Raw genomic sequence first — 13,645 nt, 5'->3', positions numbered from 1 at the left:
TGTCTTCCATACCGTGTGAGATAAAGAAACTCCTTTTTGGAGGGAAAAATCTTTTCCCGTGTTTAATTTTACCATCTCTTCTGTTTTTCTAATTGCTGATGGAATTACTTTTATGTTTCTTAGTTTAGCTGACTGGTGAGTGGAAAGGAATCTCTAACCCAGTCATCATCACAAACATCTGTGACAACCCACAGTTCTCAATGAGTTAAAACATCTTTCGATGGATCATTATTTCCTCCATGACAGAACTCATCTGCAATAACAAATATCCCTCATTAATCACCTAGTTTTCTTTATAACATACTTTTGTAAACACTTGCATTTGTTGAGGGATCTTTTCACTTGATGATTACCTGTTCGGTTCATTCCCTCTGAAGCACCTGGGATTGGCTGCTATTGCAAGACAGGATACTGGGCTAGATGGACCTGTGGTCTAACCCAGTATTCCCATTCTTATGTTCTGGACACCTGGACTATATTAGCAAAATCAGGATAAAAAACAAGGTTAAAGATTACACATATTCCATTAGTGAGTTGTTTTTCCTTCACCCATTAGTGCCAATTCAGTGATGTGGTGGGTTGCACAGGATCAGAGCTATGTTATTTCTGGTCATCTCAAATGAAGATGAAGGGTTGGGTGCAGGTGTTGAGGGCTTCAGACCAAGAGCAGGCTGCATTATAGCAAAGGGAAGCGCAGCTAATCCTTCAGAAGAATTCAAGCTGAATTAGTGGGCACCTGCTGTAGAATTCTTCCTCCAACTTTTTCTAATTTGTCTGGGAGTTGGAAGCCACGACTACCCTCAGGTACATCCTGAAGTTCTGGCTGAACTTCGGTGTATTAATTAATACACCAAATCCAGTGCATATAAAAAACTGGAGCACATTTCAGTTTATTAATTAAGCGCCTCCCTAATCTCCCATGCATCTCAAAGACTTTGCGTACATTTTAGTGTATTAATTAACCTTCCTTCCAACCCTCCAGAATCATTATTTTCCCCATATGCAGCACTATCTATTTTTTCCAGCACAGAGTGTCCTTCAAGACCTGTATGACCTGCTGGTTCCTCAGAGAGTAGATGAAGGGGTTGAGCATGGGAGTGATGACCGTGTTGACAATGGCCACCCCTTTGGTGATGTCCAGTCCATCACGCTGCTTCGGACGGACATACATGAAGATGCAGCTGCCATAGAAGATGCTCAGGACGGTGATGTGCGAGGAGCAGGTGGAGAAGGCCTTACGTCGCTCTTTGGTTGAGGGGATGCGGATGACGGTAGCAACAATGTAGGAATAGGAGACCGCGGTGATGGACAAAGAACCCAGCAAAACAACAGCTGCTACCAGGAAGTCCATTGATTCCACCAGGTGTGTGTTGGAGCAGGAGAGGCTGACGAGGGGCCCCAGGTCACAGAAGAAATGGTTCAGGACGTTGGGGCCGCAGAAGGAGAGCCGGGAGATCATCATGATGAGGCCAATGATGAAGAAGAAGCCACCAAACCAAGAAGAAAGCACCATGTAGGTTCAGACCCTGCCGCTCATGATGGCCATGTAGTACAGTGGGTAATAGATGGCCACGTAGCGATCCACAGACATAGCTGCAAGGTGAAGGAACTCAGAGACTCCCAGGGAGAGGTAGAAGAAGGCCTGGGTGATGCAGCCGGCAAAGGAGATGGTCTTGTCCTCTGAGAGGAAATTGGCCAGCATCTTGGGGACGATGACACTGGTGAAACAGATCTCAAGGAAGGAGAAGCTCCTGAGGAAGAAGTACATGGGGGTGTGGAGGCGGTGGTCAGCCCAGGTGATGGCGATGATCACCACATTCCCAGCAAGCGTCAGGAGGTAAATCATCAGGTGCACCAGGAATAGCAGGAAACCTAGGTGATGCAGGTGAGGGAACCCCAGAAGGACAAATTCTCTCACGGCCCTCTGGTTGGCCAGCACCATACCTTGTTGCCTTCCAGGAAAGAAGGGAGAGAGAGCCATCAACATCAGCTGTACTAAACTTTGCGATAGTACACAAGGGGAGAGCAGCTGAAATATGGGCCCTGGACACCATGAGACTTTGATATCTCTGAGACTCAGTTTCTCCCCAATCTAAAAAATTGGGTTAATAGTAATTTACTTCCAGTTGCGAGGTATGGGGGGGGGCAATATGGACCAATGAGAGGTTGTGTCACACTTACCCTGCCACCTGGATGCCTCATGATGCTGTGCTGCTGTAGCTCCCAGCCTGGGATGCTCACAACCAGCCTACCAGTATGCAGGTCACACCATGAGTGTCTGTGCTTAGACCACCCTAGTTACAGCCCCACTGCAGCTTCCACCAGCCATGGTTACACCCAGTGAGGTGACCCCAGGCCTGAATTTTCCCAAAACTACGTGCCCTGAAGTGCCCAGCCCTCTCCTGAGCCATTTTGAAAAATAATAAGGTGTGTTTGTTCCACTAAAGACACAAAAGCACATCACAGCTTATTAACATAACTGGGGTAAATGCACCCTTCTATTTAAACACAGCTCTGAGTTGGTTTATAGTAACAGTGAAATGAGTTCATCAACAAAGGAAGATGGGATTTTAAGTGAATTCAAGAATAAGAGGTAAAGTTAGAAAGGGTTACCAGGAAATAAAAGTGAAAACATGCATCTAAAAGTCTAAAACTTAATCTAACAAGGTACAGGCTGTGTTCAATATGGTTTCTCTCACCAATCATTCTTCTTCCCAGCCATAGCTGACATTTCCTGAGCCAGGACCTTCCAAAGATGTAAAATGAGCATGTCTCTAAGATGATGCTCATTTTATTTTTTTATTTTATGATGAGTTTATATTTATATTTTTTTCCTTAATTTTAAAAGAGTAGATATTTCCTCAGGAATGACCAGGTCAGGTTGCATCATCTGGTATAATAATAATGTACCATTGCTGTTGAATAGATAGATAGATATATAGATAGATAGATAGATAGATAGATAGATAGATAGATAGATAGATAGATAGATAGATAGATAGATAGATAGATAGATGTGCATAGAGAGGTACAAAGACAGATTCACTGATGGTACCATGCATGTTCTCATCACTTTCAGACGTCGACGGATAACTGAGGAAATAATCTGTCATCCTACATTCCTAACAACAATGTAATATATAAACGGAAAATCACAATGTAACACATGGAACGTATTATTATTGATAATTTAGCTTTGAACATATGCACACTCTAACTCACATATATTTTCCAAACACAAGTCCTACCTGCTAAAAAACCCATGATCTATTTCACACACACACACCACAAACACACACACAAAATAAATAGATACATTAAATAAAATAATCTATTTTACACACACAAAAATAAATAAATAAATAAACTGATAACCTTGCTGGTGGGAGACTCATCTTCAAATTTCATTCAGAAACAGGCATCTCACTAAAGCTCTTAACAAAATAAACTGGGAATATTTTCAGTAGCTGACTTTACCCAGCTTGCTCCTTATTCTGTCCCAGAAAAGAAAAACACATGGAACACTGGAGGATATATACCAGCTAGTACATCACATGGAGAAATAATTGTTCTAAATGAAATGAAAACAGCTAACTTCTCAGGAAGTTGAGACTGTACAGTGGACCTCTTGGGGCTCATTAAGTGTAGAGTTGGCTTCTGACATGGTAAAATTTAATTTGCCAAGAACAATTTTCTCTAGCCCGCAAACTCTCCAAACTTTCTTTGTAATGAACAAAGACTTGCTGATGAAGACTGCAAGAGCTCTGGTGCAGATATTCCTCAGATTAAGCTGGGCAATTCACTTAAGGGGCAATTTATATCTATAAAAAGCTGGACCTCTGTGGAGCACTTATGAAATAAACATGCATTTCTGTGAATGTGATAGATAGATAGATAGATTTTCTGAAAGTTCTGGAGACCTGGCCTCTGGAAATTAAGCACTTTTAAGGTATTTAAAGTTGGGATCCCCAAATCACTAGTTCCTCATGAATATCTTAGCCGAGCTTGCTTTCTAGGACCATGGGCAAGTCTCACTGGTATATTCTGACTGTTCCACTCTAGTTATAGAAATTAAGTGTGGAATTGATTTAGGTGTTTTCTGGCTACTTTATGTCAGCAGATCAGCCAGAACCCAATGTCCTGATTCCTGGAACGTGTCAAAACATTTGCTTGGTTTTGAACCTCCTCAATTCCAGATTGAAACATCCTTGCAGCCCCTCTCTCCGTGAAAACCTCAGATCTGTGTCCCTTTGGGGAGGTCAGAACAAGTTTAATATTGAAACATGGCAGCTAGCTTGTCTCAACAATCCCCACTCAACTCCATGTCTCAGTGCAAACTTGGAGACATTGCTGTCCCTCCATGTTAAGGGCATGAATTAAAATCTCCAGTCTGAATTCTGGGGAAACTGGGATCTGGATTTTGCCTCCTGCGTCCATCTCTACTGAAAACTGAAGTGAGAAGATTACATTAAAACATTCAGATCTTCTTCTTCTTCTTCCTTTCTCTCTTCCTCTTCTTCTCCTGATGGTCTGTGATCACTCAAATCACCGGCAGAATACCTGAGCACAGAACTGAGATGTTAGAAATGGTCAGATTTTTTTTAAGTCTTACTAAATATATTAAAGAATGAAAACCCAGAGTTCAGGTTGCTTTGAACTTTGGAGCTTGTGTTATTTCTAACTTGTGATTATTCAGATAGCAGTTCAGTGCATCATTGTTGGGAAGAAAATCTTGAAAAGGTGTACACAATATAGTGGCCTCTGCCTGAGTTTGCCGAGAGCCGGAAATGATCACTCCCAGATGGTGACATTTTGGTGTTTAAATTTTAACAAAGCAGGAGGGACCATGGGAAATCATGCTCCTTCCATTGTATCCCATGCTCATCTCTCTCTCCTTACTAGGATTCCTTTATGCTCATGCATGGCTTTTGTCTTTTTCAACTTTATTTTTTAATTGAAACACATATGTAAATATGGGTTCTCTATAATAAGATTTCCCTCTGTCTTTAAATAAAATTTAACTGTAAACTCCTTCAGTTGAGAATTTTTATATTCTACCCTGCCATCTAAAACTTCCTTTACAGTTTACAAGCAGAAAAATGTTTGTTTGATTATGCTGTGGGGTTTTTTTGTAGGTGTCACTTTAAAATTAAGCTAATGCTATGATTTGAAAGGCTAGGATAATGTATATTAAACATTTTTTATTTAGCTATATCTTTACAAAATATTGATTCGACTGTAAAGACAGGTTTTTTTGTTATGTTACAGGATTTTTCATCTCAGTCAAAAAAGACCAATACTGTTTTTTTATTCATGTTCAACTTTTAAAAGTTTGTTTGTTAAATAATTATTTGGTTTAACAGCATTTAGGGTTTTTAAAAGTTAGGGGGGGAAAATGTGGGGGAGAAGTAGCCTGCACATGTCTTGTAAAAATGTTATCAACTGTTTTATAGAAGCTGGTTTCTCTTTTAAATTAACTTCTGTGTGTGTTTTTTGCAGGTGTGTGTAATTCTAAAGCTTTCTTTAGTGTTTACAATGAATTCGGGTTTAGAGCTGTTTTCCTTTAGGTAAAACTTTAAAAACCAAGCTAACATTAACTTTTTAAAAGCTGGCATATTGCTAAATAAACTTGCATTAGGTACCGTGTTTGGCTTTCATTCCTTTGTTTCCAGAGAGGCATTTATTAAATAAGCCAACAGTCTATAGGCACGCCTTGTGGCACACTATGATTGGTTCAGGGAAATGCAGTTCTACCACATTTCTAAACAATAGCTTCTGATTGGCTCAGGCAAGAGGCCTGGCTTGTCCAAGGCTGACTGTGCTGGAATTACTGGCACCTGCCTTAACAGGTGGGGGAACTTGATGGGGCCGGCAGTGAAGGGGGACACGCTAATGGACACTAGGTAGCTCCTCCCTCCGGCAGTCTCTGGCACTCATTGGCCAGCTAGGGATGAGGGTGCAGATTGGCCAACATTTCCCAGCTCCAAGGATTTAACCCATCATGGGGCCACATGGACCCTCTTAATCAGGCCTGCACAACTCGTAAAGTGGCAAGGGCCACATTCCTCCAAAGAAAACAGTTGAGGGCCAAAACCTCCAAGCCCCACAGAAACACCCCGCCCCAGGGCCGCCCAGCCCTGCAGAAACAAACCCTCCTTCCCCAGCGCTGCCCCACCAAAACAGCTGTGGGCCACAAAGGAAGGTTCGGGGTGGGGAGGTGATACTTTATTTTAAATCAACCAGGGGCTCCCAGCTGAAGAGGTGGCTGGGAGGCCTCAGGGGCAAATTAAAGGGCCCGGGGCTCCAGCAGCTAGAGGAACCCGGCAGGGCCGGCTATAGGTTTTTTGCTGCCCCAAGCAAAAAAAAATTTGGCTGCCCCCGATCCTAGCCCTGGGCTCCCTCTTGTACCCCCCTGCTGCCCCAGCCCTGGGCTCCCCAACACCAGTGCCCCCCCACACCTCCTGCCACCCCAGCCCTGGGTCACTGGTAACTCACTCCCAGGGTGGGTCATTCAGCAGGAATTTCAGATGTGCACAAAACACAGACAGGATTGGTTCCCATATGGTTACAGAGCTGCAATAAAGTGGAACAATTTTCAGCTTGTGTGATTGGAGGATATCTGGATGCATATTATAAGACTGTCCTCCATAAATGAGGAAAAGTAGAGGTGCCTTTATTATTCTTTTGTTCCACTCTTTCTTTCTATGGGGAGTTTGCCAATGCAATATCACTGTCTTCCTTTTAAACAAACAATGGCTGTTGAAAATAGCAATTCCAGTCCTAATAAGCATTTCTTGCTCAATTTTATCCTACTTTTTCTACAGAAAGTTACAGTGGATCAGTATATTTGATTTGGGAGAAATGAAGTAACAGCTGCCCAAACTAAGCTTGAGCACTCCTGAATTTTGAGGTGTTCAAATCTGGAAGGCAGGTGCTGGGGCCGGGGGCTGTGGGCTCCGCGGGGGAGCACGGCAGCATGGATGCAGCAACGTGTCTGGAGCTGCATGGAGCCAGACATGGTAAGGGGGCTGGGGTTGGAGAAGGGGTAGGGAGTTCCAGGGGGCAGTCAAGGGACAAGGAGCAGGGGGGGTTGGATGGGGCGGAGGTCAGGGGGGCAGTCAGGGAACAGGCAGCAGTTGGATAGGCATGGGAGTCTCAGGGGTTCATCAGGGGACAGGTAGGGGGTGAGGTCCTGAGGGGAAGTTGGGGGGATCTCAGGAGGGGGCAGTTGGGGACAAGGAGAAGGGAGGCTTAGATAGGGGCTGGGGTCCCAAGGGGAAGTTAGGGGCAAGGGTCTTGGGAGGGGGCAATCGGGGGACAAGGAGCAGCGGCATTTAGATAAGGGGTTCGGGCAGCGCAGAGCCCTTTGATTGCCTGCCGCAGCTGGGATTCAAAGGGCTCTGGGCTGCCCGCAGAGCACCGTGTGCGGGGGATTCAGTATCCCCCCGCGGGCCGCACAGTGTTGTGCAGGCCTGACCTAGGTGCTACTGTGATACACCTAGCAAGTCCTGTGCAGCAGCAATGGGATCCTTTGCCATGACTGGGTTTTCTAGGCGCTGCCATAATACACCTAATAAACACTGTACAGCACCCAGCACAATGCAGCCCTGGTCATCTGAGAGCCCCGTACTTGATCCCTGGCTCAGGTTGGACACCAGGAACCAGAGCGACCCCAGGGTCCCAGCTCCAGCTGCCATCAGCCCTGCGGGTGTCACAGCGCCGGGCAGAGCGGTCAGTGCTGACAGAGCCAGGGCAGCTGCAGGGAGCAGGCTGAGGCGCTTGCTGAGCTGGGCCCAGTCACACCCCACAACTGGGGCTCCACAAAGGATCTCTGGGGCTACAGTGAACAAGCAACACCGTGAGCTCCCCACGTACCGCTGGGGCAAAACTGGCCACAGCCTGGGCTGTAATAACAGGGGCAAAGGAGCAGGGAGGGGATTTTGCTTCTCTACGCAGCATTGGTGAGACTAACACCGGCCCTGGGATGGGGGACAGGCTGGCTCAGGGTGTGGGGAATGCATTTGGGGCCTTTCCCCTACAGGGGTGGGGGGCTAGGTCTGATACAGGCTCATGGCCGGGGACTGGCTGGTTCAGGGGGTGCAGAATGAGACGTGGGGCCTTTCCCCTCTAGGACATCTCTGTGCTGCTGTCACTGTTCCAAGCACCAAGTTCTGCCCTTCCCCAGCTCTCCTGTGAACATGGGTTGTGGGTAACACTGATCGGTATCGGAGCTGGGTGAGAAAACACATCCCTGTGTCCTGTGTGTGAGATAGAGGCGGGTGGCTCTGATCACCCTGATACCAGCGTCCCACCCCAGACATTGTGTATGTCACACCCAAAGTGACACCCCATTGAGTTTATCAACCCCCAATGGGGTTCAGCCCCATCCCCTGTCCATAGGGTCCCTGGCCTATCAGGGGAGGCTCTGTCCCCCTATGGGGATTCACACACAGAGAACCAGGAGCATCACTGGTCCAGTCATTCCTGCATCCCACCCCCCCCCACCAGGGACCAGACATGGACACTCCCAGCCAAACACCATGCTGGCCCCGAGTCAGATCGGTGACTCCTACTGGAGCTACCATCAGGGTACAGACAGCGAGTGCATCCAGTACTGCTAGGTTGGTGAGATGGATCGAGTATGGATGTATGGGGGGGGGGGTCTAGATGGATCTAAAATGGATGTACAGGAATGTGCATCGATCTAGAAGGGATCTGCAGGTAGCTATGTGGGTATGGATAGATCTAAAATGGAACAGCATCAACTGAAGTTAATCTAGCATGAATTTAAATGGAGTTAGTTGGGTATTCATGCATCTGTACTGATTTTTAATGGATCTAGGGAGGTTCTGGAATGGTTCTAGACAGGGGCGGCTCTAGGTATTTTGCAACCTGCCTGCCGCCCCTCGCGGCGACCAGCAGAGCGCCCCCGTGGCTTGCCGCCCCAGGCACGCGCTTGGCGTGCTGGGGCCTGGAGCCTGCCCTGGTTCTAGATAGTGACACTGATATCTGCATGGACAGATCCCACACCTCATCCATCAGACATACCAATTCCAAGACAGAGATTCAGAGCCAAATAATGGAATGACTGAGATTGGATCTACCAATAGGCAGATAGTAAAAGATGGAAGTAGAGTTAATGCCAGTCAAAATGGTTTCATGGAGAACAGTCCATGTTCAATGACCATGCTGTCATTTCTGAGCAACATTAAAAGTCTGGTATATTAAGGTGACTGTGCTGTTGTGATATATATGTGGATTCCAGCAGGGAGTGTGCCCAACTACCACACAACATTCAAATTGAGAAAGTAGCTCTCTAAACACTCAACATGGCTCCAAAATGGGCTGATTGATTCTCCTCAAAATATGATCTTTAATGGGGAATCAGCATCCATTGGGGTGTTGCTGGTGGGCCTCGCAAAGATCTATTCTCGGCCTCAGGTTATTCTGTATCTGTATCGATGATCTGGAAATTCATGTAAACTTGTTGCTGGCAAAGTCTGCAGAGAACACAAAGATTGTTTAGAGTGGAGGATGTCTCCGAGCTACAGAGCTACCCGGGGCCAGCTTTAGCCAGTGCGGGGCCGATTCGTGGGGCATGTACTCTCTGGGCAGCACTTCCGATTCCGCGCTCCGGCGGTGGGGTGGTAGCGGGGCCACGGGGTTGCGGCGCTCCAGCCAGGGGAGCGGGGTTGCGGTTGCTTCTGCGGGTGAGAGCGGGATTGCGGGGCTCCGGCTGGGGGAGCGGGAACGCGGGGTTGCGGGGCTCTGGCCGGGGTAGCGAGGCTGCGGGGTTCCGGCCGGGAGAGCGGGGCTGCGGGGGCCCGGGGCTCTGGCCGGGGGAGCAGGGCCAAAAGGCAAAAACTGACATTAACATTGTTTCAGTCTGTGTGTTACTTGACATCATGCATTCAGTGTCACCATAGAAGGGAAGGGGTCTGCATAGATGGCAATTTGCCTGGGCATCAGTAAAAATGTTCAGTAAAATTTGCTTTCAAAATTAAAACCTGGCGCTTTGTCATCTTGTGTCATCATTTTTATTTCTTAGCTTTCAGCTATTTAAGTGAACTCTAAATCTTTCCTACTGACTGTTTACTACGTGACATTGTATCTCTCTAATCTCCTTCAGAACCATCACTGACCTTTTTCCATTTTAATACTACCCCATAGTACCAGAGACAGTGAGAAAAATAGCAAATAAAGGTACATGACTCTCTTTCTATCTCTCTAGGGAATGTTACATATACATGCATCTGTCTCACATAGAGAGCTGTGATGTATTCCATGCAGCCAGGGCCGGCTTTAGGAAGTGCGGAGCCCAATTTGAACAGTTTTGACAGCCCCCGGCAGGGATGACAAAAAAAAACACATGTAAAAAAACGTGGGGCTTGTAGTCACTGGGTGGTGCTCCGAGTCTTTGGCAGCACTTCAGCGACGGGTCCTTCACTCGCTCCAGGCCCTCCGTGGTACTGAAGGACACACCACCGAAGACCCAGAGCAAGCGAAGGACCCACTGCCGAAGTGCCGCCGAAGACCAAGAACGAGCGAAGAACCAGCCACTGAAAACCCAAGCGTCTCCAGGTGAGTGAAAATTAAAAAGGCGCCTCTAGCTGGGGAAGGGATTCTCACTGGGCCTGGGGCCACTCTTAGGCGCAGGCCCCGATTCGGGGGAATTGGTGGAATAAGCCTAAAGCCAGCCCTGGAGCTACCTGGAGCTACCTGGGTGAGTTGGGCTCAATTAGAACTGCATGTGAATCCAGGCCAAATGCATGGTCAAACATAGAGGAAAAAGGGACGACATTCACATTGGCAGGATGGAAGCTGTGTCCTGGAGAGCAGGGGCTCTGAAAGGGAGCATGGTGGAACCCATCCAAACAGGAGATTTCAATGGAATGCTGGAGCTAAGCAGGCAGATACCATCCTTGGATTCATAAACCAGAGCATATACAGTAGTAGAAAGGAGGTGGGGTCTCTGATAGGTTCGGTCACAGAGATCACCTTGGGACTGGCACCAGATGCACTGAAATTACCTCAGAGCCAGGTTAAAATGCCAGCTTTCGACCCCAGAACCCTGCCTTGTTGATTTCAGACATGCTAGCCTGCTGCAACAAAAACACAGGGTCCGGGGCAACGCCCCCAGAGCTGCAGACTTTAACTAAAAAACAGCTCAGCAGCATGCTATAAACACGTTAATGTTGCAGGAATGGAGGCAGCCTTCTTTTGCGTAAGTCCAAGAGACAAGTGCATGTCATCATCGATAAACTCGCACGATGACCACATTGTAATAAGGTTTAAAAACGTACTTGAAGAGCTTCTCGTGGTCTGTCAAGTATACTGGTGTCAGTCAAGTTTGTTCACTGACCAAATTTTCCCCACAAGGAATTCAAAAACAGCACTGAGATTTGTGTTTTGCAGGGTTTTCTTTGATCTTGTTTAGACACAGACACATGCCTTCTCTGTCACGGTACTCTTTAATGTACTATTTTGTTTTCAGCTCGTCCATACACCAGTGAGGGAACTCCAAGGCCTCTTGTTTCTGGTCTCAGGTGCATTTTAATGTAGTCTGAAAACAAGATATCTGACAAGGAGTTTAAAATGCCAGACTTCATAAATCTCAGCGATCCTGTACCCTTTGTCTAAAGCCTCCACCGGCTCTATCATGCACTAGTTTCCTGTTAATGCCCGCTTCTCCTTGACTGTGCATGCAGGGATCCTTTTGTTTCTGCACAAAGGACACACAGGGGAACTTTAGTTTACCTCCAAGCCTGTACAGTAAAATGGGGAAATAGAGGCATCTCGGAGGGTACACTTTAACTTTGGCAATGCCAAAATACTTGATATCCCCAAAATCCTCATACACAATAACGGGGTGCCCCACCAGGTATTGTCTTGTTTACAAAAGGGTAGAGGCTGGTGAAATCATAGTAATAAATCTGCTCCCCAGGCTGTGACTTGTAATACAAACAGATGGAGTTTGTTCTACCTCCATATGTTACCTGGGGTTCTTTCAACCCAAAGCTCTTGGTAACTTTACACTGTGCGAGGAGTCAGGAAATAAATCAGGGTGAGACACGGCCGTCCGACCGATAGATGGCTGGCACAAACAGGACAACACAAAAGTGCTTTCACTTAATGCTAAACTTTACTTAGTCTCAAGCACTTACACACGCCCGCAACAAGTTAGTAAAACACCCCCAACTCACGATAATTACAAAGCTGAGTGTGGCTTTCCAGTGATACAGCGGCAAGCCTGTCTGCCACTGGGGAACAGAAGATGCATCCAGAGAGAGAGGCCAGTCCCGAAACGAGTCCCACCTGTCTCAAGCTTTTTCCTCTTATTTATACAATAGTAATTAAAGAAACCTTGTTAAGTAAGCAGTTTCAAAGCAAGAGGTTCCTTCTGATTATTGATTAACCAGGTTTGGGTCTTTCCAGAACTTGCAGCCTTGAGACCTCAATAGCCATTCCTGGGGCATATCCTACTCTTTGAAAATGCATGTATCAGCAATTTCAACCCAATTCTTATCAGGAAGGACACAGGGTCAAGCTGCCCTTTCGGTGGCACCCTAAATCCCCCTCACCTCCTGCCTTGGTCAAGCTGAGACTTGCTTTTACAAGCTTGCTGACTAGGCTGTCTTTAACAATAAGCCATAGTGGTTTCAGGCAACTTTACTGGTTTGTCGAAGTCTCCCACGTACAGTTTCCCCTCCTTAAAGGCCACCTGTTTACACGAAAGGGGGCCTTTACACGATCACTGTTCCACACTTTGTCTGGATGCACCTGAGTTGAAGATCCAACAAAAGCGTCAAGACTCTCCAGCCGAGACCCGAGCAAATTATCCTTCTTGTTGGCATCCCGTACTTTAGCACACCATCAGCCCAGCCAATTGACAAAGTGATCGCCTTAGCCTCCTTTCCTATTTAAGGGTGAGGGGCCGTGACGAGTTCGATTATGTTCCTTTCCGCAGAGGTGAGGAAGCGCCAGTGGCGAGTAAACCACTGAAAAACCCCCCCCCCTCATTCCAAAATTTTGGGTTTGGGGGGGTGTCGGGGGGGACTTGCACTTTGCCAGATTTTGTGCCAGGTCCAGGCAGCATGTCATTAGTCTGGTAACAAAAACCACTACTATTTGGCACCTCCAAGATTACTAATGATGGGTGTGTAGGTTCTTGTAGGGCTAAATTCAGGATGTAGTGTGCCATGTGGGGGAACCCAATTTTTATTTTCCCCACTAAAAAATATCGCTTCCCACCAGTGGTGCGACAGGTTCTTTGCCAATTCTTGGCAAATTACCTGTTTTATTTAAATTCATTGGCATTATGTTGCACGATAACCATGACTCTGCAACCTTCCTGTTTTGCAGTATGTAAACTGGTTCTGCAAATCAGGGTGAAAAAGCAATGTTTTGTTAAAGCAGTTACATCCATTCCAAGGGGCACAGGTTTTTACAATAGAAGACAAAATTATAAGACATTTAATTTGACTATATTTAAATTCGGATACATGAGATTCAAAGTCAAATTGCTATAATATGACAGAAACCTTTTTTAGAACATAACTTCATTTGTTTGCCAATACCTCTATGTTGGTAGCATCCCAGCACTCCCAATTTCTAATCCTGTTCCATCCAAAAGCAGTTCAATACA

General features: G+C 46.4%; 1 pseudogene; it reads right to left on the bottom strand.

The window, feature by feature from the left end:
- Positions 1–1,012: 1,012 nt before the first annotated feature.
- On the bottom strand, positions 1,013–1,942 carry LOC123348630 (annotated as a pseudogene).
- Between the last annotated feature and the right edge of the window lie 11,703 nt (positions 1,943–13,645).

This window comes from Mauremys mutica, chromosome 13 (assembly GCF_020497125.1).
Source record: "Mauremys mutica isolate MM-2020 ecotype Southern chromosome 13, ASM2049712v1, whole genome shotgun sequence".
NCBI classification, from domain to species: domain Eukaryota; kingdom Metazoa; phylum Chordata; order Testudines; family Geoemydidae; genus Mauremys; species Mauremys mutica.
The sequence above is the reverse complement of the archived record's forward strand: the minus strand, read 5'-3'. Positions and strand labels throughout refer to the sequence as shown.